At 40.3% G+C, this 26,827-nt stretch overlaps 1 protein-coding gene across 7 annotated transcripts in view; it reads left to right on the top strand.

Moving 5' to 3' along the window:
• Positions 1-26,827, top strand: part of KDM4C (lysine demethylase 4C) — a 434,115-nt gene that overhangs the window by 189,845 nt on the left and 217,443 nt on the right. The window lies entirely within an intron of this gene.

Consider the following 26,827-nt stretch of genomic DNA (forward strand, 5'->3'; position numbering starts at 1 on the left):
ATAGTTTAGTGAGAGACTAGATCTCAAAAAATTTGGGAAAATCCGCACTAAGGCCCCATTGCATGTATTCAGTACTCTGGGGGTTTCTTTTTACATGAGCACACAAAGATCTACAATTTGACATAATATCTGAGAAACAATAGAATGAATAAAAAGTACAGTTTGTCATTATAAAAACAGCGAGGAGTCCTTGTGGCACCTTAGAGACTAACAAATGTATTTGGGCATAAACTTTCATCGGCTAAAACCCACTTCATCAGATGCATGGAGTGGAAAATACAGTAAGGAGGTATAAATACATGGCGTATGAAAAGATGGGAGTTGCCTTAGCAAGTGGGGGGTCAGTGCTAACGAGCCAATTCAGTTAAGGTGGAAGTGGCCTGTTGAATTGGCTCATTAGCACTGACCCCCCACTTGCTAAGGCAACTCCCATCTTTTCATGTACTGTTTATTTATACCTGCCTACTGTATTTTCCACTCCATGCGTCTGATGAAGTGGGTTTTAATCCACGAAAGCTTATGCCTAAATAAATTTTAGTCTCTAAGGTGCCTCAAGGACTCCTAGTTGTTTTTGCTGATACAGACTAACATGGCTACCATGCTGAAGTTTGTCATTATGTAACTTTAGATATGCATATTTGTGTAGAGTATGTAAGATTTAATATTATTGTGTGTGCTCTTAAAAACCTAATTTTGACTGCTATTTCAGCGAGGTTTTTAATAACTTCAACTGTTGTCCATTTATGATTTTACTGTATTTTTAAAATAACATTAGATGCATATAAGCAGCATTTCCTACCTCATACTGTATGTTAGATTTGTATTGCATATATTGTATATGTTTGCTTGTATATTAGGAGACCCTATTGTAATGTGGTAATCCACAAGTTTTTAGGGTTTTGGATGCTGCAAGAATCCTCACTGAATTTCCAGATCCCTTGATGCCTCTCTGGACCACCTCCAAACTCAGTCTCTCTTAGGTCTTCCCTGTGGCCTCTTTCTGAGGTCACTGTGTATTGGCATCTCTCTCTTTAGGTCTGTTCTCCAGGATCACTATCAAGCTTCTTAGCATTTTCTTCCACCCAGCTTGTTCTGCTGCAGGAGAGTTTTCTCCACGCCCTTGCAGGGGCATTTCTGACCCTGCAGGAGCCTTCCTGCTCCTTGGAGGCCTCTCCACCAGTGTAGACCAACTGACTTCCCCCAGATTACTTTTACAACTGCTTTGGGCCCCCTTCCTTCAGGGAGGCTCTGTCTGCCAGCAGGCCAGCTCTGTTACCTGGCTCCAGCTAAGCTTTCTCCGTGAGTGAGAGACAGCAATCTGCTCTCCTTCCCAGTCAGCCCCCAGCTGAGCCAGATTCAACCCTTTTAGGTCCTCCTCCAGCCTTGACGCTTACTGCATGTGTAGCTGAGTGGGGCTGATAGAGCCACAGGCTCTCATTAATCCCTTCTGGCCCAGTGTGGGGTTTGGTTATCCCATCACAACGTTGACTGAAGAACATCCACTTCCACCTCCCCCCCTTTGGTGGAATCTCTTACTAGTCTTCATAGTCTTCTAAGTTGCCCTTTAATAATTTGCCTTCAATATTAATTTAGAAATTATTGGAAATGTAAACTGTGCTCTTGATTTATGTATGAATTTCAGCTTTTTCTATAGTCCTAGAATATATGTAAACACTCTGGTTTCCCTTTTCAGACCTGAAGAAGAGCTCTTTGAAGCTTGAAAGCTTGTGCCTTCCACTAGCAGAAGTTGGTCCAATAAAATATATTCTTTCATCTGCCTTGTTTCTCTTAAAATGTATGTAGACATTTGTATTAACTGAATAGGTATTGTGTGACCTAATCCTTATATCTGAGGGGGCAGAATGAAGTCAGTCATACTATAAGTTTTAAAATTTTATATGTAGGTCACAAAGTGAAAATATAAGAAGGGTTTTCAGGCAGGGAAAATAACTGAGCAGCAATCAACTGGAGAAACAGCTGTAAACTCTGTGGAAGCTACATACAAAGTCCTTGTGGACCCATAGTAAGATGCAGTATAAATACCTTCATGCTCTTTGTCACCTCTTGCCTTCTTCCTTTCCATTTCTTTTTCTCTCTTTCTCAACTTATTTGAATAAATATGTACTCAAACATATTGCACTATTTCCCATCAGAATGTGTGATGGTTCAGATAAATGCCAGTGGCTTATCCGAGTGTGCATATCTATATATTTAGTCTGTACTTGAAAGTCAAGGAAAACAATGTACTGTGCATCCTTAGTTCATGATTTTGAAACATTCAGAATGTTATCTTTTCAAAACAAAATTGCTTCAGACAACGGAAGCTTGCGTTCTAACTGTGTTGCACTAACTACGTGTCATGTATGACATTTCATAAGACAGCTATTTTGGGTTAGGGGCAAAGTGCCTCTGAAAAAGTTAACTATTTCAAAATGCACATTTCTTCACATTCTGAAAATTCAAGTTATATAATGGGATTGTGTTAGACTTTAAAAAAACAAAGACAAAAGGGATCAATCAAAGCACTGCCTTGTACATAATTTTATGGAAAAGATATAAGTGAGTTAAAATAAGGTTGAAATGGTGCATTTGTTCTAAATACTTAACCAGCTTGTTACTAGATTATGCAGAAATAATATTAATTTATTAACAAAATTAAATGAGACACTCCAAATGCATCTTAGATATCAAAATTGTGATGCTATTTTTACTGTACAATGCTAACAGGGTAAGAAGTGTCTACAGAGATGAAAGTTAAAGATCTTCTATCAGAAGAAGCTAATACATGAATAGTACTCCTTCTTGAAAGGAAAGAAAAGAAAAGAATGAAGAAAAAAAGATGAAAGGTGTGGGACACATTTGAAATAGATGAATTTGGATTCCATGTCAGAGTTCTTCTAGAACAGGGGTCTCAAATGACCACGAGGGCCACATGAGGACTAGTACATTAGCCCTAGGGCTGCACCACTGACCACCCCTCCCCCCAGTGCCCTGCCCCCACCCCCACTCCACCCCTTCTGCGAGGCCCTGCCCCTGCCCTGCCTCTTCCCACCTCTTCCCTGCCCCCATTCCAACCCCTTCTCTGAAATCCCCACCTCAACTCCGCCCCCTCCCTGCCCCCAGGGGGTGCAGGGTGCAGCGGGGGCTCAGGGCAGGGGATTGGGGTGCAGGAGGGGTGCGGGGTGTGTCAGGGGGTTCAGGGCAGGGGGTCAGGGTGCAGGGTGGGGTAAAGGGTCAGGGAGCTCAGGGCAGGAGGTTGGGGTGCAGGAAGTTTGTGGGGTGCGGCGGGGGCTCAGGGCAGGGGGTTCGGCTGCAGGAGGGGTTGGGGGGGGCGGGTCTGGCCCGGTGCACACCGGGGGCATGGCAGGCTCCCTGCCTCCGTGCTGCTCCGGGAAGTGACCGGGACCTAGGGGGGATGCTGGAACGGGGAAACAGCGGCCAATGGGAGCTTCGGGGAGGTACCTGGAGGAGCAACCAGGGCAACTCACAGACCCCTGCCCTGCAGGTCCCATCCGCTTTCCGGAGCGGTGCGGGGGCAGGGCAGGCAGGCAGGCAGGAAGCCTGCCCTGCCCTCGGTGTGTGCTGGGATGGAACCGCTCTAGGTAAATGCTGGGGGGGGGGGTTGCCGCAGGGAGCTGGGGGTGGGGTGCCATAGGGATCTGGCGGGCTGCAGAAAATAACCCCTTGTGTCTGAGACCCTTGTTCTAGAAGAAGATTTGATGATTTAGTTGGGGATTGGTCCTGCTTTGAGCAGGGGGTTGGACTAGATGACTTTCTGAGGTCCCTTCCAAGCCTGATATTCTATGATTCTATATCTGTGTCTATTCTAGGACCCAGTTACACATACAACATTTGTGCCACTTGAGCTGGACCAAGAAGACAGGTGTTACTGAATGTCTTTAATAAACAAATTTCTTTGAATTGAGTGGCTTTAAAAATGTACTTTAAGAAATCATCTTTCTTATTCTCCCACCAATGATTTCTGCTGAGTTTTTTGTTGGTCACAAAAGTTTTTGACCCATATATAATACGAAATGTAGCCTCGTAATCAAACAGTTATATTCTTACATAATCATGGTCTAATAAAGGTGTTATATATCTCGTTCATAATAAACATGATGTCAGTGCATAACTGGAATCCATTTTAAGTGAGATAAATAGACTCCAGTATTCAAACAGTTTACAATTGTAGATGAATGGTGTTAGCAAATGGGACCCACACTGGCGTGAGATGAATACCTGTAAATGACTAACTTTTTTCCAAGCAATTCCCTTCCAGTATTTAATTAACAGATGCTTTTTACCATGGGTAAATCCTAGTATTGCCTTCCTATAGAAAATCAACTCTTAATTGTCCCACTGAGTGGTAGAGCTCATTATAAGACATGAGAACTGGCTGGATAAGAGAGATTTTGTTCGGGCCATGCTTGGACTTCTCACTGGAGACAAATTTATACTCTGTGGCTATGTTTGCTTTTTGAAAATGAGACAGTTGTAGTCATGATTGTAAACACTAGCTCAGCTGGGGACCACTGCTGAAAATCATTTCTAGGTCAGATGCTTAGCTCAGGCATTCTTTAAGTATGTTTTTCTTAATAGTTAAAGGAGTTTTTAAGGTTTATAAATATAATACATTTCCTACAGCTGTGCAGAATAATCTGGTTTGTAACTTTTTTTGTAACTGGACTTGTGTATTTTAATTTACTTTTTAAAAACCTCTTGACAGATTTTCCATGTTTTAGCTGTATTATATTAGAAAATTTAGATCCTTAGTCCTAACAAGATAGTCTTCCAACATGTTATACATTTCAAAGAAACATGATGAAATGACAATAGTACAGTATAGTCAGGGGATGGTAACAGTCTGCAAAGAGATGTTTCAGAGTGGCAGAATTGTTAGTCTGCATCAGCAAAAACAACGAGGAGTCCTTGTGGCACCTTAAAGACTAACAAATTTATTTGGACATAAGCTTTAATGGGCTAAAACCCACTTCATCAGGTGCATGGAGTGGAAAATACAGTAAGGAGGTATAAATACATGGCATATGAAAAGATGGGAGTTGCCTTAACAAATGGGGGGTCAGTGCTAACGAGCCAATTCAATTAAGGTGAGGTGGGCTAGTCACAACAGTTGACAAAAAGGGGTAGAAATCACTTCTGTAGTGCTAATGAGGCGAATGTAATCAAGGTGGCCCATTTCAAACAGTTGACAAGAAGGTGTGAGTATCAGCAGGGGGAAATTAGTTTTTGTAGTGACCCATCCACTCCCAGTCTTTATTCAGACCTAATATGATGGTGTCCAGTTTGCAAATTAATTCCAGTTCTGCAGTTTCTCATTGGAGTCTGTTTTCGAATTTTTGTTGTTGAAGAATTGCCACTCTTAAGTCTGTTATTGAGTGTCCAGGGAGATTGAAGTGTTCTCCTACTGGTTTTTGAATGTTATAATTCTTGATGTCAGATTTGCATCCATTTATTCTTTTGCATAAAGACTGTTCGGTTTGGCCAATGAACATGGCAGAGGGGCATTGCTGGCACATGATGGCATATATCACATTGGTAGATGTGCAGGTGAACGAGCCCCTGATGGTATGTCTGATGTGGTTAGGTCCTATGATGGTGTCCCTTGTATAGATAGTCTGCAAAGAGCGGATGTAGAGTAAAACTCTGCCTTCAGATTTCCACAATGGCCCTGAGTCAATATCAATGAGTCTTATGATTTTTTTTTTACAGGGGGTGGTGGGGTCCATTTGCATTCCTTCCACACTGAGTTTTAGCCAATGGCTCTGTGTAGTTGCATGAATGTTTCTGGCCAACTCCATTCCCAGAACTGTACTGTGTAATGCCATGGATTGAGCTCCCCATCGTGGAGCCACAGAGCGTCCAGTCCTCTGTGTGGACTCTCCACAATGTTGAAGAACATTGGTTCTACTACCTTAGTGGAACCCCTAAGGGAGGGGCTCAGAATTGGCTCAGTAATAGGGTTTTGTATGTGGAGAATAATGTAGGGCTAGATTATGAAACTACAGCATATGACCATTGTAACACTGCACTGGTCATTTGCACGTAGTACTTCATCTGGAGAGGAGGGTAATCTTTGCATTATTACCCTTTGCTACAACTTGCCTGTTGGAAATGAGAGAGGCCAGTTATATTCCTGAGAAGTGATAGGGAAGGAAGTTTTGGAATTCGCTACCAACAAGTTGTAGAATGGTCAACCACAGTAGCCGGCTGAAGTGATTCTTACCATCACTCTGTCACTGCTGGTCCGCTCCAGGGGCATCTCCATTCCATCTGATGCTGGCTGACAGCATCAGCCCTGTCTGCAGTACCAGATGCTGTGTTGCCAAGTAAGTATGTGCCCCAGCAAGACAAAGATCAGTGCCAGTCACATATCCTCCCATATCCAGGGAAGCAGAATCCATTGGCAAACATCAGGAGTGTGCTATGCTCCCTGGTGAATGGTGTCATTGAAAGGAGCCCAACACGGAGCATTCATATGTTTCTTCCCTATAGAAATAGCACAAATCGGGCAGAGCAGTATTGTATACAAGTGCCACATTGTTCAGCTACTGCATTTGCTACCCTGACTCCAGTGCATGTCTTGTGGCAATGGGAGATGGGGTTAGCCAGAATTGTGGTGAGTGAAAGACTGACTTAACTGTCCAGGACTTGGGGGAACTAGTAACGGATGCCTGGCTCATGGGGAGCTGGCTGGGTTTTTTAGTGATAAGAGCAGCAAGTGGATGCAGCTGATGGTAGCGAGCAGCTGATCTGTGTTGCCTGCTCTTTGGGCAGCAAAATGACTTGTATGCTCCTCTGTGGGTAAGCCACTTTAACTGAGAAGGCTGTGTTCTCACACCCTTCCAGGCCCTGCTCTTTACAGCTGCCTCAACTGATTTGTGTTGACACATTCCTTGGATGGCAAATTCTGCCCATATGTGCATACTGCTCGCTGCTCTGTTGCATAGACTGCGGCTGGGAGCTGGGCATCACTATTCCTATTGAGCATGCAATGTTTGCCTAATATGACACTGTTGGGTGCGCTGTCATCAGTAGGGTTTGAACTTACGACTTCTGGATGTGAAAATATGAGCCTCTCGTGCTTGAGTTAAAAGATCCTGCTCTGTTGTTTAAAAGCCAGTAGCAGACTGAAGTCTCTATGTGGTGTAGCTGCTAGAAGGAAACAACAAAGCCCCACACTGAGTAAGTGTGTGTTCCACTGCCCCTGGCTGGGCTTTTCCTGATCTGCAGAGGTCCATCCAATTCATATCCCTGTACAGGCCACCACTTGTAGTGCTGCGCCCCTGGGTGGGTTGTCAGCAGCAGGAATTGAAACATTCAATTCAAACACTGTATTACTATGTTAAGGCATGCAACTCAGAAAGTGCCTAGAAACCGAATAAAGCTGATTAGACTATTTTTTGTCCCAGGTGAATATAGTGCAAAATTTAACGGTAATAATTAAAAATTAAAAGTAATTAATACCAAACTAAAACTGATTAGACCATTTCAATTTAGCCATTGGTGGATGGTTTTTCTAAATCATAGAATCAGCAGCATGTGGCAACAATCAAAATGTTCTGCAATCAGTATTCCAGAGAATGTGAGAAATGAACCAGTGAAGTTGTAGATAAGGACTAAGGCATATTAGCAGGGCTATATCAAAAAGTAATATATCTGACCGTATCCAGCCCTACTGGCCCTAATGCATGGGGAGGTAGGTAGATAACTCCCATTAATTCTAATCAACTTCAATGTGTCTTTTAGTTTTCCGGTGCTTTGCGGTCTCTTTCAATGACAGAGCCAACCGTGCTTCTGCTTAATTCTATAAGTATCTTCTTGTAAATATTTGCCTGAGTAGGCCTTTTTAGTGTATGTTTAGTGCAGTGTTTGAAAGAAGCTAAACATAGTATTAAATGAGATAAAATATTGGTTTAACATATTATAAATACATATATTTTAGATAAGACAGATGTATGTCATTATTTTGCCCCCCCTTCCTATTTTGTAGTAGGACATGAAAACACAAGAACAAGGGAATTCTACCAGAAAATGAAATCTAAACTTCATCCTTTGGATATAAATCTTACAGTAGGAAACAATTATGTGAATATGTGTTCTGCCTATTCTAACAATGACAGTAACAAACCTACACACTTCTCTGCCCCTAAAAGTGCTCAATTACTACCCAGTGATGTCATCCATGCTGGAGTACGAGATAAGTACATCATGTGAAATTAGTGACAGAAATCGTGACCACGACAGTTCCACCTCCACATAAACTGGATTTAAATGTGGCTGGATTATTACTGTAGTTTTTAAAAAGATTCAGAAACTTAGAGACTGACTTAAATTCATCAACAAACCTGAAGAAGGCTGGTGGAAAAATACAGAAACAAAATCAGGGAGCGACAAGTAAGAGACATCAGATTTTAGTATATATACTTTTCTTATGTTGTCACAGGCTCCATGCATATATTTTTGATATACACACACAAAAAGCTGAGTTAAAGTACGATGGAAAGTAGCCCTCCTCTTCTTGAGAGTTGGAGGAGCAGTGCTCCTCCCTCTCTTTCTTATCTGAGCCAGTGAGCACTCCCCTCTTTTTTCAGTTTACTTTAACAACTGCAAACATGTATATACTGTGTGGACTTCAATGACTATTTACATGTTACACTTTTAGCATTTTATTTTGTACTGGAATATTTTTCCTCTGTTTTCTTATATGTTCTGGGCCATGTTCAAAGTACTAGTTTTAGAATTGAGAGATTTATTATTTTAGTGCATAGAGAATTTATAATCCTAATTACAAAGTATTTCTTTCTTTCTCCAGTAAAGACGAGTGCCATAAATCATGTCTTGTTACAACTCATGAACAAATGTGGAGTGGATTTTGGATTTAGATCTAACCCTTGTCATATACATGCACTGTTCTCCTGGAAACTCATAAAATAGATGTTTTGCTCAAACACATTTTCAGTTCAGAAAAAGAAGGAAGATTTTCTTGTCAAAGAATCTTCATTTAAATAGTTCTGACTTATGTCCTCTTCGTCCCTAAAACTTCTGAAGAAGAGTCACACTGAAATGTTTGCTTCACAGAGACACTCCTTGCTTACAGAGTTGCCTCTTGTTTTTGTTTACTCCAGGGTTTTTGTTTTATATTTAACATTGAAATTCAGTTCTTTAAAAATGATTTTATTTTATGGTGGTTAATGTTGCCTGCCTTTCCATCTGTGCTGATCTATACCTCCTGCTGATTCAGAATAGCTTTTTTTGTAATATACTAAATATATAGCTGCCCCTTGCATGGATATAGCTTTCAAAATAATGCACAGCTTCTTATTTAAAAACAAAAGCAGTATTTCAGTAAGGTAAAGTGCAGGGACTTTTGAAAATAAACCTGTTGTTATTTTTGAGGCCTTGAAATACAATAGTACATATGACATTTACTGTGAGCCCTCGATATTTTTGGACTATTTCTAAAATCAGATCCTTTTCAGTGTAATATTGGGGAAAGGCTTGTTTCCCATATTGGATCAATGTAGCTGAGGAAGTTCTACTTTCAAAGATTTTATGGGCTCAAATGTTGAGGCCGTGGTGGTCCTTTTTTTTTTTTTTTTTTTTAGCATTTTTTACCACTTGAGAGCATCTTTCTGGGAATTCACAGCAATGCAAGGATTATGAGGATTTCCAGAGTTCATGTCGCTGAGGCTTGCAAATTTAAATAATTGAATGCAGTATAGAGGGACTTCTCTGTGTGTGGAATTCTCACTGTGACATTATTCTGCTTCCAAAAAGTTGTCCTGCTGAGGAGGAATGTCTTAACATAGAAATCATTAGCATGGATTCTCCCTTTCTGCATTTCCAAGAAGTTTGTGAGTGGGAGCAGGTGCAGCGAGTTTCCTATCTGACTTTTTTTTCTTTACTTTTGACGGATCAGACTAGTTTAGCTTTTTTGTTCAGGTGGTTTATTTCTGATACGTGCCATCAGTTGAAGACATTTGTCAGATGGATTTCAGGTTGTCGTTAGAGAACCTGAGGTTGGAATCTGGATTTTATAGTGATGACCACATAAGGAGTCATATATAACAATAAAGCATTTCCTCATTGTAGATATTTATAATAACATACAACTGATATTGATCAGATAGGGAGCAATCATTTCTGCCACCTTTGTACTCCCTCATTCTTTGTAAATCATGGCAGTGGTGTACTGGCCAAAGTTACAGAGAAATGGCCTCTTCTCTGGTTGATGTTGTCTGAGCTTCACTAGTTTAAGAATCAAGAGAAGTGAGGAGGTGCCATCTTGAATTCATGTCTCTAGTGCTGGCCCAGAGAGCTGGCCCATTGGCTTGCAGTTCTGCCCTGGATTTGTGCTCATCGTTAGCAGTAAACGAAATTTACTCAGTTTTGTTTTCTATTTTTTTAAATTGCCTAATAAATGCAGTAAAATAAATATTGGAACTCCCCCCGCCCCCCACTAAGTATGTGAAATTGCCTATATGAAAACAATGGGTGGGATTTTCAAAGGTGCTCTAATTCTTCTCCCATTGAAGTCAACAGAAGTTTTACCATTGACTTAAATTAAGAGTGGATTTATGCCAACACTGAGCATTTTTGAAAATACTGCACATTATTTTCATACAAGATTTAGTGAGTGTTTTATATTTGTGGAGACTGCTTGGTGTTAAATAACTAATGTATAGACCCAAATTTTCAAATATGGGCAGATAAATTGTGAGTGTAAGTGAGTAATGATCTACCTCAGGATATTTTCCATTTATAGTCTTAAAAACATAGCCCATAATAACTATAAACTGTGTGTCTGAAATTCCTTAATTGTTCTTTCCTTTAGTTGGCAGTAAAGCTTGTGGAATGTAGGGAGATGGGATAATTAGGGAATTAAACTCTGGCACTATTGAAATACAGTGAATTTATATTTTTCTGTTGATTTTTGTGTGTTCGTTATTGATATTAAAATCAATTCTGGTTGTCCTCACATGACTTTTGAATTGGCTGCCATACAATACTACTATCAGAAAATGTTTACCTTTAAACTAACAAAATGCTGAACTTTTAAAAAAAAAATCATGCTCTTGTGTACTTAACTTTAACTTTTGTACTTTTATTTAGTAGAAATAATGTTGATACTACGTTTATTAAAGATGATGATTCAAGTAAAAATGTGTATTCAGTTTATTTAAAATGCAGTTCAACAGTAAATAAGGGCAGATTAGTAACAATAAATGAACTATAACCATTAAAGCCTCCAATTCAAATGTAATATCACTATTTAGAGGGTTTTGTAACCTTTGATGTACTGAAAAATAAATACATTCCCATGGTATTTATAAGCCTGAGGAACACTTTCTCACCTTATTGCATGCATGCAACTTTTATTACATTTTATAGGAGCTATGCTTAATATTGAAATAAGAGAATCTGGAAGGATTCTCTGAATTGATTGAACAACTGTCCAGATTAGGAACCGAGGTCTGTCTTTTGGAGATTTTCTTTTAAAGCTCAAAAAGGCTTAAAAAATAAAATAAAAATCTTGTACCAACTAAAATTACAAAAGTGAACTTTGTATTCATTAGATATTCATCCTATTTTTTAACTTTTATTTGGGAATTTCTGAATTAAAAATTTGGAGCTTAGAATTTCATAGCTATTCATCATCTGGCTAAGCATCACTTATCCGTCTAACACCAGTCAGTTTTATTCAAGTGTTGTTCTATTCTGAAAAGTAACTAATGTATGTAAAAACAGCTCCTACTTACTCAACAGATTTGTTCTCAGTGAATTCAGAGTCATAACAGCTGACTGTAAGTAACTAAAATAAGTGTTTTCTGCGTTTTACTCCTGTTAGTCTGGCAGCCAACATAGCTAAGAGAGAATGAGATGAATTATTTCCTTTCTTATGTATCATCCACAGAATTGTTTGTAAAGGTCCGTCAGTTACACCGGTTCAACCGCACTGGAGGTAGTGGAATGGCACAGGTTTTAGTGAGGACCTGATTTGGCCAACAGGACCTTTTATTTCTGATGGTGTGTGAGATACTAAAAATTTGCTTGATTTTTAGATCCCAGATTAGGGTTGTAGACATGGAGTGAGAAATAATATTTTTACTTATAAACTGAGCATGTTGAATCTAGAAATCATGGAGATACAACAGACGTGGATCCCAAAATGCTACTTTTAGAGACTCACTTTTCAGAGTGAAACAACACTTTGAGTGGAAGTTTTAATAAAACTATCCCAGTCCAGCAGCAATCATTACTGGTGTCATTAGGGTAAATCTATTCTATTAAGTGTGTCTTGATTAAGAATTTGTTATACCGCCCTTAAATCTTAATTCCTTGTAGTTGTGAAGAAAAACCTTTCTAGGGGAGGGTATGTGTTCCTGTCACACTGTGGACATGTAACTTGTGCAAATACATGCATCTTTGGGAGAACATCCCTCCATATGTGTATATCTTTTATGTTGAATGGAGTTAGAACTTAGTCCTGCAATTGAATAACTCAGTGGGAGCTGAAGGCACTTAGCACCTTCTGGAGTTGCTGCTAACCTTGCAGGATCAAGCCCTAACTGAGCATCAGTCATCTTTTTTGCAAATACAGTACACAATGCAGCATGATATTCCAGCTGTGCGCTTCCTAAGAGGGAATGTGCTTATGACATACAATAGCAACTAACTGTTTTAAAGCTAAGTTTAACTCAGATATTATAGCAGATGCGTTTACATTATTATCTTGACACTCGTGAGTACAGAACTTATTTTAAAGCAGCATTTTTTGTTTCTGTTTAAAAATTAAATTAGCAAAGTACACAAAGCTATTGATTTTGATCAGTATTCTGATTCATGCTTAGCGTGTCTGATTTATTACCTCTATTGATTGAACTTTACTGCCTCTGAACTTGTGCCAGATCCAATAGGAGTGGGTAGTGCTGGAAGTAGTTGGTGTTACAGTATTAGTTAGACACTTAAGCTGCTCGAAACTAGACTGCTAAAATCAATTCTGAAGATTGATTTAGCTTTGGAGGATTTAATACACATCAGTGACAGAAAATGGTGCTTTGTGACAGTTTGGAATGGTGTAACAGAAGACTTTCAGTAAATATAGGGCCTCAGGAGTCTAATCAGTTTCATGGTACCTTTCTGTAAACATTTCTGTTAGTAAATAACTTACCAGCATAGTCATTGTTCACAAATTTTCTTGATTCCTCAGGTGGTGCAAAGCAGACCTAAATTGGGTGCCTCTCCCTTGCATAAGGGAATTCTTGGGTGGTATAGAGGTACTATACTGGCTCCTATGTCACAGGAGGCCTGGCCTCCACTGTTGAGATTGTGGCTGGGAACAAGGGCTATGGCAGGGGCAACCCCATGTCTTGCAGGTCCCTGGTACCTGGAATGGCCCAACAGGTAATATGGTTCATGATGCAAAGTAGAGCAGCCTCAAGGTTGAAGTATTTTATACTAGGGTCTGGATCAGCACAGAATTAGACCCATGATAGGTGTCAGTCTGAGGCACAAAGATGGTTTGAAGCGACCTTACCCCACTGTTTCCTTTTGAAAGCTGTGCCAACCACAGCTCAGACTCCGGGCCAACATATTAGCTTTAACTTTTACTTGCCTATTTAACCTGTTTCATATAACTGTATGACTGTGTTTTTCCAACTTAAAAAACAATTTACTGAAGTAGTATAGGAAGAATCTGTGTTATGCATCCTGTGGGTTAGAGAACAGATAATGTAGCCAGGTTTTATTTACTGGAATTTGCACACACTGTTGTTTACTTTGTGGAAAATTTGCAATGGACATCAGCGTTTGGAGTGCATACCCCTCAATTAGGAGACATGTTAGGGAAACACTGAATATGCTTCCTTATGAGAACTATATATATAAAAGACAAAAGAACTGCAATAAAAGAACATTATGTAGGTTTCATTATGCTAGATTTACTGTTACCCATCTGACCTTAATTGTGTCTCCTGGTGAATCCATCCTGCACACTGAATGAGGCAGGGATCCTTTCGGAAAAATAGTATGGGAGATCATGTAATTAGAGGCTGTATCATAATAGATACGCACAAGGGGGCTGAATTAAAGCTGCTCAGGCAAGCATAAATATGGCATTTTGTAACTTCCAAGTGCTTGACTTTGCAACCTAATGAATGTTCTTTAGTAGAATTTTGTTTGTATGTAATTTCCTAGGTGTTTTCAAAGGGAAACTGGAAAAACTAATTCTATTATATGCAACTTTAACAACCCCCTGAATGCATCATCAGGGTTTGAACTGTCACTCTTCAGCATTGCAATTTATACTGAGCTACAGGATTAACTAAATTACCTCAGATTAGGAGAAAACTGTTGTATTGGAGGGGGGAATGGACCACTGTGTTGGGAATTTGGTCAAGTTGGGGTGGGGTGCACAGCCTGGCTTGTTTGTCTCTTTTTCTCCTCACCCAGAAACTGGGGTAGGTTCTCCCTCAGGAGGGGTTGTCTGTGAGGATTAAGGAGTGGTTGAGGGGACCGTAGCCTAAGCTGTCTCTCCTACAATCTGGCAGATGGGAGAGCTCCAGCCACATGTGGTGCCCTGAGAGCGAGGCGGGGGGAAGACACGGGCAGCTGGGGCCAGGTGCTGGTCTGTAGGTGGACAGGGGAAGCCAGGCCTGACTCTGCAACCCCACCACCCCTACCACAGCTGCTCCAGGGACACCTAGGCATTGCAGGTACGTGGATGTGTGGTAGTGCGGCTACTTTAACATCAGCTGGCAGGACAATGATTGTTTGTTGAGTTATTATTCTGGCAGGCTGCCAGCGTTTTTCTGAAGAATACAAGCAGCAGAATGGAAGTTGAGATGTTTAATACTTTATATCTCAAAAGCTGAACAGAATGTCATGGGACAAAGTCCCTAGCTAGAAGGTATTCCCTCTGCCAAAGTTCTGCTGCAAACAGAAGAGATGTGAGAGCGTATCAAAAAAAAAAAAGGTCACAAGGATCTTTTATAATGAAAGGTGGTAGGCGACCTAAATATAGGTTTCAGCGTAACAGCCCTGTTAGTCTGTATTCACAAAAAGAAAAGGAGTACTTGTGGCACCTTAGAGACTAACCAATTTATTTGAGCATGAGCTTTCCTGAGCTACAGCTCACTTTATTGGATGCATACTGTGGAAAATACAGAAGATATTTTTATACACACAGACCATGATAAACACCCATTTTTTCATGGTCTGTGTGTATAAAAACATCTTCTGTGTTTTCCACAGTATGCATCCGACGAAGTGAGCTGTAGCTCACGAAAGCTTATGCTCAAATAAATTGGTTAGTATCTAAGGTGCCACAAGTACTCCTTTTCTTTGATCTAAATATAGTAGTTACTACCAGCCTCCCCTGTAATGTGATATACATATATATATATATTATAATTTCTCCAAACAAGCTTTCACGTGGCCAGGAGAACATGAAATTATCACTTAAACTATACAGCATTACATTTTGCTGTATTTTTCTGAGCCAGTTAAAAACAAACAAACAAGTTTAAAAAAACCCAAAAAAACAAACCCTCCCATTATATGCAAGCTTTTTGTTTATAAAACAAATTAAGGTATATTTATGATTGGTATTATTAAGCTGAGATCAAATAAAATTGACATTTGTAATACAGTAGTGAAAATACATAATTGAAGTGTGACATTTTCTAAAATTCACATTATTTTAATATGTGCATTTGTCACACGTAACCAATGTGAAACCAATTGAATTTGTTAAAGTGAGTTAAGGACTTGACTCAATAACGAGTTTGTTCTAGTTACCCACATTTGTAAGGAGAGCATAACAGCACTAAACAGAGCAAATTTTGTGCTTTTACTGCTCATTTAAGTGATTTACTCCACCTTTGTGAATAAATTGCTAAAGCTTGCACAAGCCAAAATATGGCATAGTCAAACCCAGCAAATTTATGATTTATGGCCATCCCATGATGTACACAAGTAACTCCTGTTAAGTGTTAATGTGATTTCTGCTTGCTTATGAATGGAAATCTGTTCCCGTGTAGGTGTACTGGACTGTATGCAAAGTCAGCAAATATGGTTTCCGTGGATAGATATGTGGGTACAAATGCATGACATCTTGTCCCAGTTGCTCTTAGGTACGTTGCTTTTCTGCCTTTTGCACAGCAAAGAATGTAAGTGCTTTGCTGTGGTTTGGGAACAATCACAAATATTTCTTTATTATTTCCTGTACTGTAGGTACTACAAAGGGTAGAAAATGGTAGGTTCATTGTATCCACCTTTGGTTTAAACTATCATGTTTCTATTGCTGTTAATGTTGAACATATCTTGATTTACATTTGATGTTTGGATATTGCTTAGTGTACTGAGTCATATGTGATGGCGTCTGCTGAATTGGCACAATGTTTTTGTTTGCAAACTTGATAGCAAAACTAAATATAGTTCTAATTGATGGGTTTCTGGGATGAAAACAGATATGAAAAGTCATCAGAGAAGTGGTAGATAGATCTGTTTTTGGAGTCCTTCACTGCTGAGGGTAAGGAAGCCCTGGATCTTGCAAGCTCCACAGGAGCATGTACCAAAAGTTGAAAAGTAGTAGCAGGGATGCAGCAATTCTCTATTTTGCATGTGGTGCTTTTATACATTTAATGCTACCAACCCTGCAGGACTCTTTCAGTGGACTTTAGAACATCCACAGACCGGTCAATACTTTCTTACCTCCACGTGTTTTTCTTCTAAAAAAAAAATCAAAAGTTCTATTCTGTTCTGTCCAGGTTCTTACACTGTGCAGATTACTGTAGTAATTGAATGCCTTACATTAGTGCAGTAAGCAACGTGCCTACACATCTATCACGTGTCATTTAAAGGAGTACAGAGCCACAGGACTTTGTGGAGCTTGGAAGGTCTTGTATGCTGCTGTGGAACTCCTGCCCTATGGAGCTTCTAAGACTGATGAGAAACAGGGCTGCGTTCCAGTAGAGCTTAGCAGCTCTGTAAGGGAGCTGCTTTTTGCATCAAGCCTCCTTTCACAGCTGCTGCATTATCTTTAGTCTCTTAGATTACTGCAGGCCCCCTCATCTCTCCTTGCATCCCCAGCCAGCCACACACTGCTTTTCTGCAAGCTCCTAAGATCTACAGGAAGGGAACTGTGTTTCTATATGAAGACGACAGGGAGTTGAAGTCTTGGAGACCTTACCCTGTGTGGCGATGTATGTTGGTGGCTAGAGAGGGACGTTACAATTGAACCTCCTGTCTGGGAAAACTTTGTAAAACTTCTCAGCCCCCTGGTGAATCTCTTTAGGACAATCAGATTCCTGATCATCCATAGAAAGTTTGCTAGATTCGGGTGTTCCTAAGTCATCATTGAATAACTTCAAAGTTACATTGGCTCAGTTCATCTCAAATTTACTCCTGGGTACTAAATCTCAACAAGATTCTTCAGTAATACTACACATGGAGTTTCTGTGGCAGAAAAGTGTTAGAATTTGCAAACTGTGATTAACATGCATATTTGCTCTCTCACATCTGGAGTAAATTACCTCAAATTTGGTAAAACAACTCATCGTCAGCTATCCACATGTGTCACATGCTAAGCTGAAAGGACTTCTATTGGGATACTAGAGGTGGGCCAAAATTGGAATGATGATAATATTAATTGTGATATTTGGGCGTTTACCCAGATGAGTGAGGGGATTCTGTTACATTGGAGATCGGTAGGTAGCTTCCTTTCTGGGAGGAAACCAGTTCCTCCCTTTGCTTGGTCACAGACTTTAAAGCAGTGGTCACCAACCGGTTGATGGCGATCAATTGGTCAATCCTAGAGGATCTCCCAGTTGATCACGATCTCTGGTGGTGCAGTGTGGCTGCCACTGAGGCATACTCCCTGCCTACCCTAGCCCTACGCTGCTCCTAGAAGCAACCAGCATGGCCCGGGGGGACGGGGGCTCCCTCCATGCACTGCTCCTGCCTGCAAGCACCGCCCCTGCAGCTCCCATTGGCTGGGAGAGCTGCGGGGGTGGTGGTTGCAGAGAGCGGCAGCGTGCAGAGTCATGTGCTCCCTCCAAGGGCCGCAGGGGTGCATTGGCCTCTCCTGGGAGCAGTGTGGGGCTAGGGTAAGCAGGGAGCCTGCCTTAGCTTCGCTGCGGTCGCCGCTGACCAGGAGCCGCTGGAGGTAAGTGCTGCCTGACAGGAGGCCGCACCACAACCCCAGCCCTGAGCCCCCTCCTGGAGCCAGCACCCCATATCCCTTTCTGCACCCCATGCCCCCTCCTGCACCCCAACACTCTGTCCCAGCCCCACCCCCCCCTCCCAGAGCCAGCACCCCATGCCCCCTCCTGCACTCCAACACTCTGCCCCTAGCCTGGAGCCCCCTCTTGCCCCCAAACTCCCTCCTAGAGCTTGCACCCCTCACCCCCTCCAGCACCCCTACCCCAGGCTCAGCCCAGAGGCCCCTCCCACACTGCGAACCCCTCGGCCCCAGCCCAGAGACCCCACTCCCTCCCAAACCCCAACCCAGCCTGTGAAAGTGAGTGAGGGTAGGGGAGAGTGAGTGATGGAGAGAGGGGGGGATGGAGTGAGCCAGGCTGGGCTTTGGGGAAGGGGCAGGGTGGATCCTTGGTTGCCCTTAGATTCAAAAAGTGATCTTGGGCGTAAAAAGGTTGGAGACCTCTGCTTTAAAGCATGATATGCGTGAATATCCATAATTAGTTATGTAGTGTTAATACATAGATTTCACAATGATATTAATTACCAGTGTGTCACTGGCTTTCATAACAGACCTTACTTGACACACTTTTATAGTACAGAAATATTATATACAATTAGTCGATTCAAATGCTTATTCTCTGAGGTTCAGAATCCCTCTTCTCCCCCGGATCCCGATCATAACAATAATACCTAGCTCTTGTACAGCACTTTTCATCAGTAGATCTCAAAGTGCTTTACTAAGGAGGTCAGTATCATTATCTCTGTTTTAACAATAGATAATAGTGGATGTCTGCAGAGGGCTTTTGCCACTCTCCTGAAGGAGGAGCCCTAGATTAATGTAACATAAAGTAAATAAAGGAGACTTAAATATATTGGACAAACTCAGTCCTGGTGCAGGCAAGTGCAATTCCCAGGTAAATCAACGGATAATGAGTTTGCTTATGGCAGGACGGATTATGGCCTCCTTTTCTGTAGCGCCAAAGGATGACATTTTATTTTCTAGCAAATAAGATTAATTGATATTTTTTTACTTTTAAAAGAGATTTAAGAAAAGCCTTAACAACTTTCCTTTGTCACGTGGCTCAAGCTGGATTTAGTCCTTTCTCTTCAACTCAGCAGTTTTTGAGGAGAGAATAGGTATCTACTATGAAACGCATTAAAAATATCTTTTTCATTGAAAGAAGAAAACTGGAGTTTGTCAACTTGATTTGCTGACTTACGGTACTCTATTTCATAGCTTTTGCTTATAAAGCGATACTAATTATGAACAATGTAAATGCTTCTTTTTATTTTTCTGAAAATATTGTAATTAAGACCCTTCAAAGTGCATTAATCTCCGCTCTAACATTACCAGTGGATTAATGCAATGATTTGCTTTCACTTCCATGAGAAGTATTTGCAATACTTATGAATCTGAAATCATTCAATCCATCCTCTTTTCTAGAACTGTATTTCCATCTTATACAATTAAATAAGTTACTGTATTTTATTACAGTATGATTTAAAAAAATTATTTGGACTCTATATTTAAAAGATAGCTACGTTGAAATGGAAAAGAATTCTAGAAATGGGCCTTGACAGGAAAATGTGACAGAGAAAAAAAAGTTTTTAATTTGACAATGGAAGTAGTATTTTTATCATAATTGTTTTGTTTTAATGTGTGGAAGATATTAAAAATGATTTAATATTATCAAACTATCTAGCTATGAATTGAAAAGAAATCCAAAATACTCGGGGCCCGTTTAACGTGGAATCTGTCCAGTCATGCTGATCAGTCCTTGGTGATACACTTCTCTGCATTCTCACCACCATACTTATTTTTTTTGACAATTTCTGGCACAAGAATTCAAACTTTTAGGGTAGAATTTGATGATCCTTTTTTTTTAAAAAGAAGTTTCTGATCTTTTTATTTGTTTGTTCGTTCTTTTCCATAATAGACTTTGTTACACCTGCCACAGGTTGGTTTGACATATGCCTGAGAGTAATAATATATGGCACCAGTAAATAATGGTATTATACCTTTGGAGATAAACCTTCAGAACTCTTTTCAGATACTGCTGTTCACACCCTCATAGTCTGAACCGTGGGGCACTATAGATATGCCCTAAGTGTCTCTCACTGGGGCCACTCTGCACTGACTCTCTGCCTAGGTGCTGCTGCTGCTCCCCTGTAAGTCCCACACAGACCCGCACCCATCTGTAGCATCCAGCAGTCACATCCTGTTCCACATGCCATTCTGCATATGGTTCCTGGGGATTGAACTCTGAATTCAGCTTCTCGCCAGCTCCCTGCTTGCCATGCAGCTGCTGCTTCTGCCTTCCTTCAGGGAGCTCCGGATAACCCATGTGGCCACTGCCTCCAAACAGAATCCAGCCACTTCCTGGTTCAAGACCTTTCCTCTGACAAGGCCGGGAGGAAGGGGATGTGTAATGGGGAGGGAACTGATGGAAGTTGTAGTCCTCTGCTTAGCAGGTTCATCACAATATTCTGCTGTAGTGATTTGGATTTGTTCTGCATCCACCTTGCCGGTAAAAATGATGTAACCAACTCTGGTGACTGGGGAGAATCATAGAATCATAGAATATCAGGGTTGGAAGGGACCCCAGAAGGTCATCTAGTCCAACCCCCTGCTCGAAGCAGGACCAATTCCCAGTTAAATCATCCCAGCCAGGGCTTTGTCAAGTCTGACCTTAAAAACCTCTAAGGAAGGAGATTCTACCACCTCCCTAGGTAACGCATTCCAGTGTTTCACCACCCTCTTAGTGAAAAAGTTTTTCCTAATATCCAATCTAAACCTCCCCCACTGCAACTTGAGACCATTACTCCTCGTTCTGTCATCTGCTACCATTGAGAACAGTCTAGAGCCATCCTCTTTGGAGCCCCCTTTCAGGTAGTTGAAAGCAGCTATCAAATCCCCCCTCATTCTTCTCTTCTGCAGGCTAAACAATCCCAGCTCCCTCAGCCTCTCCTCATAAGTCATGTGTTCCAGACCCCTAATCATTTTTGTTGCCCTTCGCTGGACTCTCTCCAATTTATCCACATCCTTCTTGTAGTGTGGGGCCCAAAACTGGACACAGTACTCCAGATGAGGCCTCACCAATGTCGAATAGAGGGGAACGATCACGCCCCTCGATCTGCTCACTATGCCCCTACTTATACATCCCAAAATGCCATTGGCCTGCTTGGCAACAAGGGCACACTGCTGACTCATATCCAACTTCTCGTCCACTGTCACCCCTAGGTCCTTTTCCGCAGAACTGCTGCCTAGCCATTCGGTCCCTAGTCTGTAGCTGTGCATTGGGTTCTTCCGTCCTAAGTGCAGGACCCTGCACTTATCCTTATTGAACCTCATCAGATTTCTTTTGGCCCAATCCTCCAATTTGTCTAGGTCCTTCTGTATCCTATCCCTGTTTCATCAGCATCTCTCATAATGTGATGTAAGCGAGCAAGAACCTAAGTTCAAACACATTGACACTTCTGCTTGGTACAAAGTTACTCTTAATCTTTGTAATGCAGGAAATAGGATGTCTCCAGCGCAAACCGAAACAATTTTGTATGAACTGCATTGAGTGACTTTGGATTGGAATGACTGTGTTTATGTATTTTGTGATGAATTAATATTTTCCAACACTAGTGATAAATACTGTTCCTTTTTCTTTAATGGCATTTTACTGAACAATAATAGAAGTGAAATGACCTGTTTAGTCACCTAATCGACCTTCCTTCTCACAATGAAAGATTGTTTCCTACAGGACATTTACCAGTGTATTGTCCATTATATTTTTCAGTGTCCCAGGGGCTTTTACAACTTCCATAAGAGACAATTGCATAGCCCAATGATTCTCACTGTCAAAGCAGTTTTCCTAATATTCATCCTAAAGTTTATTCTTTCTTAATTTCATCCCATTATTTCTAGAGTAGTTATACCCCCTTGTACCGCCACAAATCATTTTATCCACTCATTGGTGTTTATAACTTTCGAATATTTGTAAAGTGTTGATACGTGTTCCCTCTTTTGCCACCTCTTAGCCAAGTTACATTTAACTCCTTTAATTTTTCTTCACAAGTGATTCTCTCCTGCCTACTAATTATATTGGTTATGCTTCTGTGAACTTTCCTCTATCAGTGTACTACTTTTTGATTACGAAGTGCCCAGAACTGCATACAGTACTTCAGGTTGTAGTACAGTTATATAGAGAAGGGACTGTTAACCTCTCTGCTACGTTAGGTGATACCACTGCATATCAAGCCCAAAACTGCATTGTGTGTCGGAGGATGCGGTGAGAGGAAGTGCGGTGTATTGTTAAACAACATTGCAAACTCATGTCTAAGTTGCTCCTGCCACCACCAACCCAACCATTACTGCCTTGCTGTTTCCTCCTTCCCTTTAAATATGTGTTTCTAGTTATTTTTCCAGTTTGAAACACTTAATTTTCTCCCCATGTTTCAAACCTCTTCAGGACTGGTATCAGATTTGGTTTTTTGCTTGACCCTTTGACTTCGAAAAATTAGATTTGAGGTGTGTTTGGAAAGTTATAGACGCATACAATCCAGATTAGTTAAATTGTATGTATTTAAATATACCCCCAAATTTTATTTGTTCCTCATCAACAGATATTTTTACAAGATCTTCATTACATCCTAAATACTCAAACTTCTTTTAGTTTTCTTTTTAAAGACAGATTTAAAAGAGAAATCCATTGTTTCAGCCATTTTTGAGTCATGAATTTCCTCATCTTTCTTATTTATTAATATTAATAGGCCTACTTGATATACCTCTGAGATATTTGTCAAAACCTTTTCTTCTATAGCTACTGTTACCTCATTCTGGTTTTTTTTTGTTTCCCTTAATTTTTCTCTACTAAATGTAAAGGACTGTGTGTTCTTGTTTAGTTGTCAATCCCATTTTCCATTTCCAGGACATTGTTTTCTTTATCAGATCTTTGCTATCCCTGGGAATCCATGCTGGCATTTGTTGTTATAGAAAGACAAAAACAAAACAAAAGTCTGTGAAAATATCCTTCTTTACTCTGTTTTTAGCTCGGATTCCTGAGAATCAAACTGGTACACACCTGCCATATCAAATGCTTGCATTGATAAACCTTTTTATTTAATCATGACTTATGAAATCTACATATGTTATTTTTCACATAGCAGACAGTGAGTTGATTCCATCTACCTCTGCTCTTCGTGGCCAGCTGTGTAAAAAAAAAAAAAAAAAAGTCTGGACTGATGTTATCTTCTCATCTATATTAAAATAAATGAAAGATTATGTTTTCTAATAACACAGATAACGAGATTTTTTTAAAAAATGCATCTTTTCACACTAATGGCAGCATGGTTCTGAAGGTTCCTTGCAAGGTGCGGTAGTAGAAGCTGAAATACTATCCACGGTTGCATCCTTTTTATTAGGCAAATGTGCTTAATACCAAAATGGATCTGTTGTTATGCTGATCCATTTCACATTGGTGTTGATAGCATGACGTGTAACTGCCTGTGCCTGATATTCTCAAGCGAAAGCTTCTAGGGGTGGAAGATAATGACTTTGGCACTAACTCTTTATTTGTAGTGCCTTGAAAACACATGTGTGAAGGCTGCCTGGCACACAGCCACTTACGAACATTATGCCCTGCCTAATGCATTCAGTAGTTTCTTCACAGATTTATTGCGACCATGAATCCTTTACAGCTCTTTATGTCAAATTCAACCTACCAGCGTATTTTTCTACAGATAGATTACCAGAAGTTTAGTTCATTTTTTTTCCCCTTCGGGGGCTTTGCCTATAGTAGTCTGTTTTCTCTAAGATATCCAGCCATTGCTAGGTTCAGTTCCACTGTAGGCAAGAACAGCTGGGGCTGCGGTATGAATAAGGGTGCCAGAAGCCCCCAGCATCTTTACCATCATGTCATTTAAATCTGCTATGAGCAAGGTTGGTGACCATGATGGTAAAAATGATAGCAGCTGCAGGAACTTTGTCTATACCTCTGGTAGAGTTGAACTGGTGGCAACAGTGTTAGGAAAACTCAATGATAAAAGGCTAGTGTAGACATAGCCCAGTTTTCTGCATTCCTTTTGGCGCCTGAAAGATAATCTCCCCAGAGGCTGTCATGAATGCTGTGGAGGACCATATAGGGCTCGCTTCATAGCTTGTCAAAGTTGCTTCTTAATTAGATAAAGATCTGTGTGAGCAGCTCTGTCCCTACCAGAGCTCACTCCCATTTCTATTAAATGAATTTACTATTAAGTGTTGAAGAAAGGTTTTAGTGTCTTTAAAAAAAAATCATATTTTGAACCAACAGCCTGAAGGTTTTTTGGGAGATGAAGAATTTGCACGACATAAATTGTGGGCAGGTGAGATTTTGGTCAAAAACTTAACGTTCTGGCTTGCTGCCTGATGTTCATAGGTTTATATCATGGAAAGCTGCAGTTGGATTCCCAGTCAGATTGGCTCTCAAGTACGGGAAATGAACCAGTGCATTTTGGAAATTTGCAGGTTTTTTCCCTTCTTTTTGTTTAGCTTTCTGTTTATTAAAAAAAAAATTACAAAATTAATTGTAAAAAATCATAATTCAGTAGTAAGATAGCAATCTAAAAAGGCAGGTAATGTAAAAGGTAAGGATTTCATAGCAATATTAACTTGTCCATATTGCAAGGATTTTTGACATAATTAAGCTGTTAAATTTATACTTTTAATTTGTAGTATATGAAGTGAATGCAAGTTAGGTTGAAACTATTTTGAAAGCCTGGGGTCTAATTAATCAGAAATCATTTTAATTTGTAGAGATGTGAACCACAAAATTAAAAATTTAATTGAATTTCTAAATATCTGCTTCTACATAATCCTTTTTGCTCTCGAGTTACTTGTATACAAACTTTACATAGCTAAGTACCAATGACACTTGTGTTGCTGTATGACAGATTGTGTTTTAAGTAAGAACAATAACCTGTAATAACATACCTTACAGTGTGTGAGCAGGAGGCCAAAAGTCACTTTGAAAATATAATTATTATTCCCCTGTCTGAGAACATAACAATAAAGTCCATAGCTCCTGTAGTCTTGGAGGAAATCTGCTGAACTTCTTATTGATTGACACCATTTGCAGCCTATGTTGCATTAAATATTTGTTTAATACTGTATCTGCCACATTTCTAAGTAGCATTTGACAAGTAAAAGTGCAACTATGAAGGCAGACAGCTGATTTGGAATGGTGCCTGGATGGCTATACTTAAGGCCCTGCCAAATTCATGACCACAAAAAATGCATCACAGACTGTGAAATCTCATCTCCGCCGTGAAATCTGTTTTTTGTGAACTTTTGCCATATACTATATAGATTTCATGGCAGGAGACCAGCGTTTCTCAAATGGGGGGTCCTGACCCAAAAAGAAGTTGCGCAAGGTTATTGAAGAGGGATTGCGGTATTGCCACCCTTACTTCTGCCCTGCCTTCAGAGTGGGAAGGCTGGAGAGTGGCGGCTGCTTGCCTGGGCACCTAGCTCTGAAAGCAGCCACTGCCAGCAGCAGCACAGAAGTAAGGGTGGCCATACCATACCATGCCATCCTAACTTCTCCGTTGCTGCTGGTGGCAGTGCTGTCTTAACAGCTGGGCTCCTGGCCAACAGCCGCTGCTCTCCAGCCACCCAGCTCTGAAGTCAGCACAGAAGTAAGGGTGGCAATACCGTGAACCCCCTACAATAACTTTGCGAACTGCCACTCCCTTTTGGGTCAGGATCTCCACAGTTACAGCACTGTGAAATTTCAGATTTAAATATCTGAAATTGTGAAATTTACAGTTTTTAAAATCCTATGACCGTGAAATTGACCAAAATAGACCATGAATTTGGTAGGGCGCTAGCTATACTATATATTCCCCACTTCTCAACCTACATCATTTGTTCTGTTTTTAACAGTATTCAGTCTTGGAAGCAGCTCCTCATTTGATCTTTATTTTATCTTAAAATAAGAAGTTCATCTTCTAGGAAGTAATGTTAAGAAATTATATTGTAAAGATGATGATTTAGTAGCATACATCTTGTTGCTGTAGTGCTTAAAAATCTGAGTCCATGATTTCAGCTTTTACTGTAGTATGTTGCTGCTAAGATTCAGATAAGCTTGAACCCTTTGAGAATTCACTGGTATTTGGGTCATAGCAGATCCAATAATCTCGTTCCTATATTTCATTTTGGAATGCGTCTTTTTTTAAATGCTTGCATAGCATTTATGTTGAAAAATATTATACTACAATTATGCTGTTTTCTGTCTTGGGTCGTACTAATATTATATAGGGGGATACAAGATATTTTTCCCTTTCATAATGGTAATAGACACAGTATGTCAGCATTGGTTATGGTTCTCAGTATAGTAAAGCTGACCAATAAGATACAAGAAATTGTGTGTGTGGTAGCATAGATTAATGGACACACTGACTGAACAGTGAGGCACTAGGTGAAATAGAGTCCTCCCTTGCTCACCTGAAGTGTGCATTAACATTTAAAAAAGTATGGCCACATAGTCTAAAGTTCCTTATTGCAGTCATAAAAATCTTCTGTTTCAAAGTAATAACAGTTTTAGTGTTAACAGCAATTTTATAAAACGCCCGTATGCCT

Source organism: Lepidochelys olivacea (genome assembly GCF_965140295.1).
Source record: "Lepidochelys olivacea isolate rLepOli2 genome assembly, chromosome: 5".
NCBI classification, from domain to species: domain Eukaryota; kingdom Metazoa; phylum Chordata; order Testudines; family Cheloniidae; genus Lepidochelys; species Lepidochelys olivacea.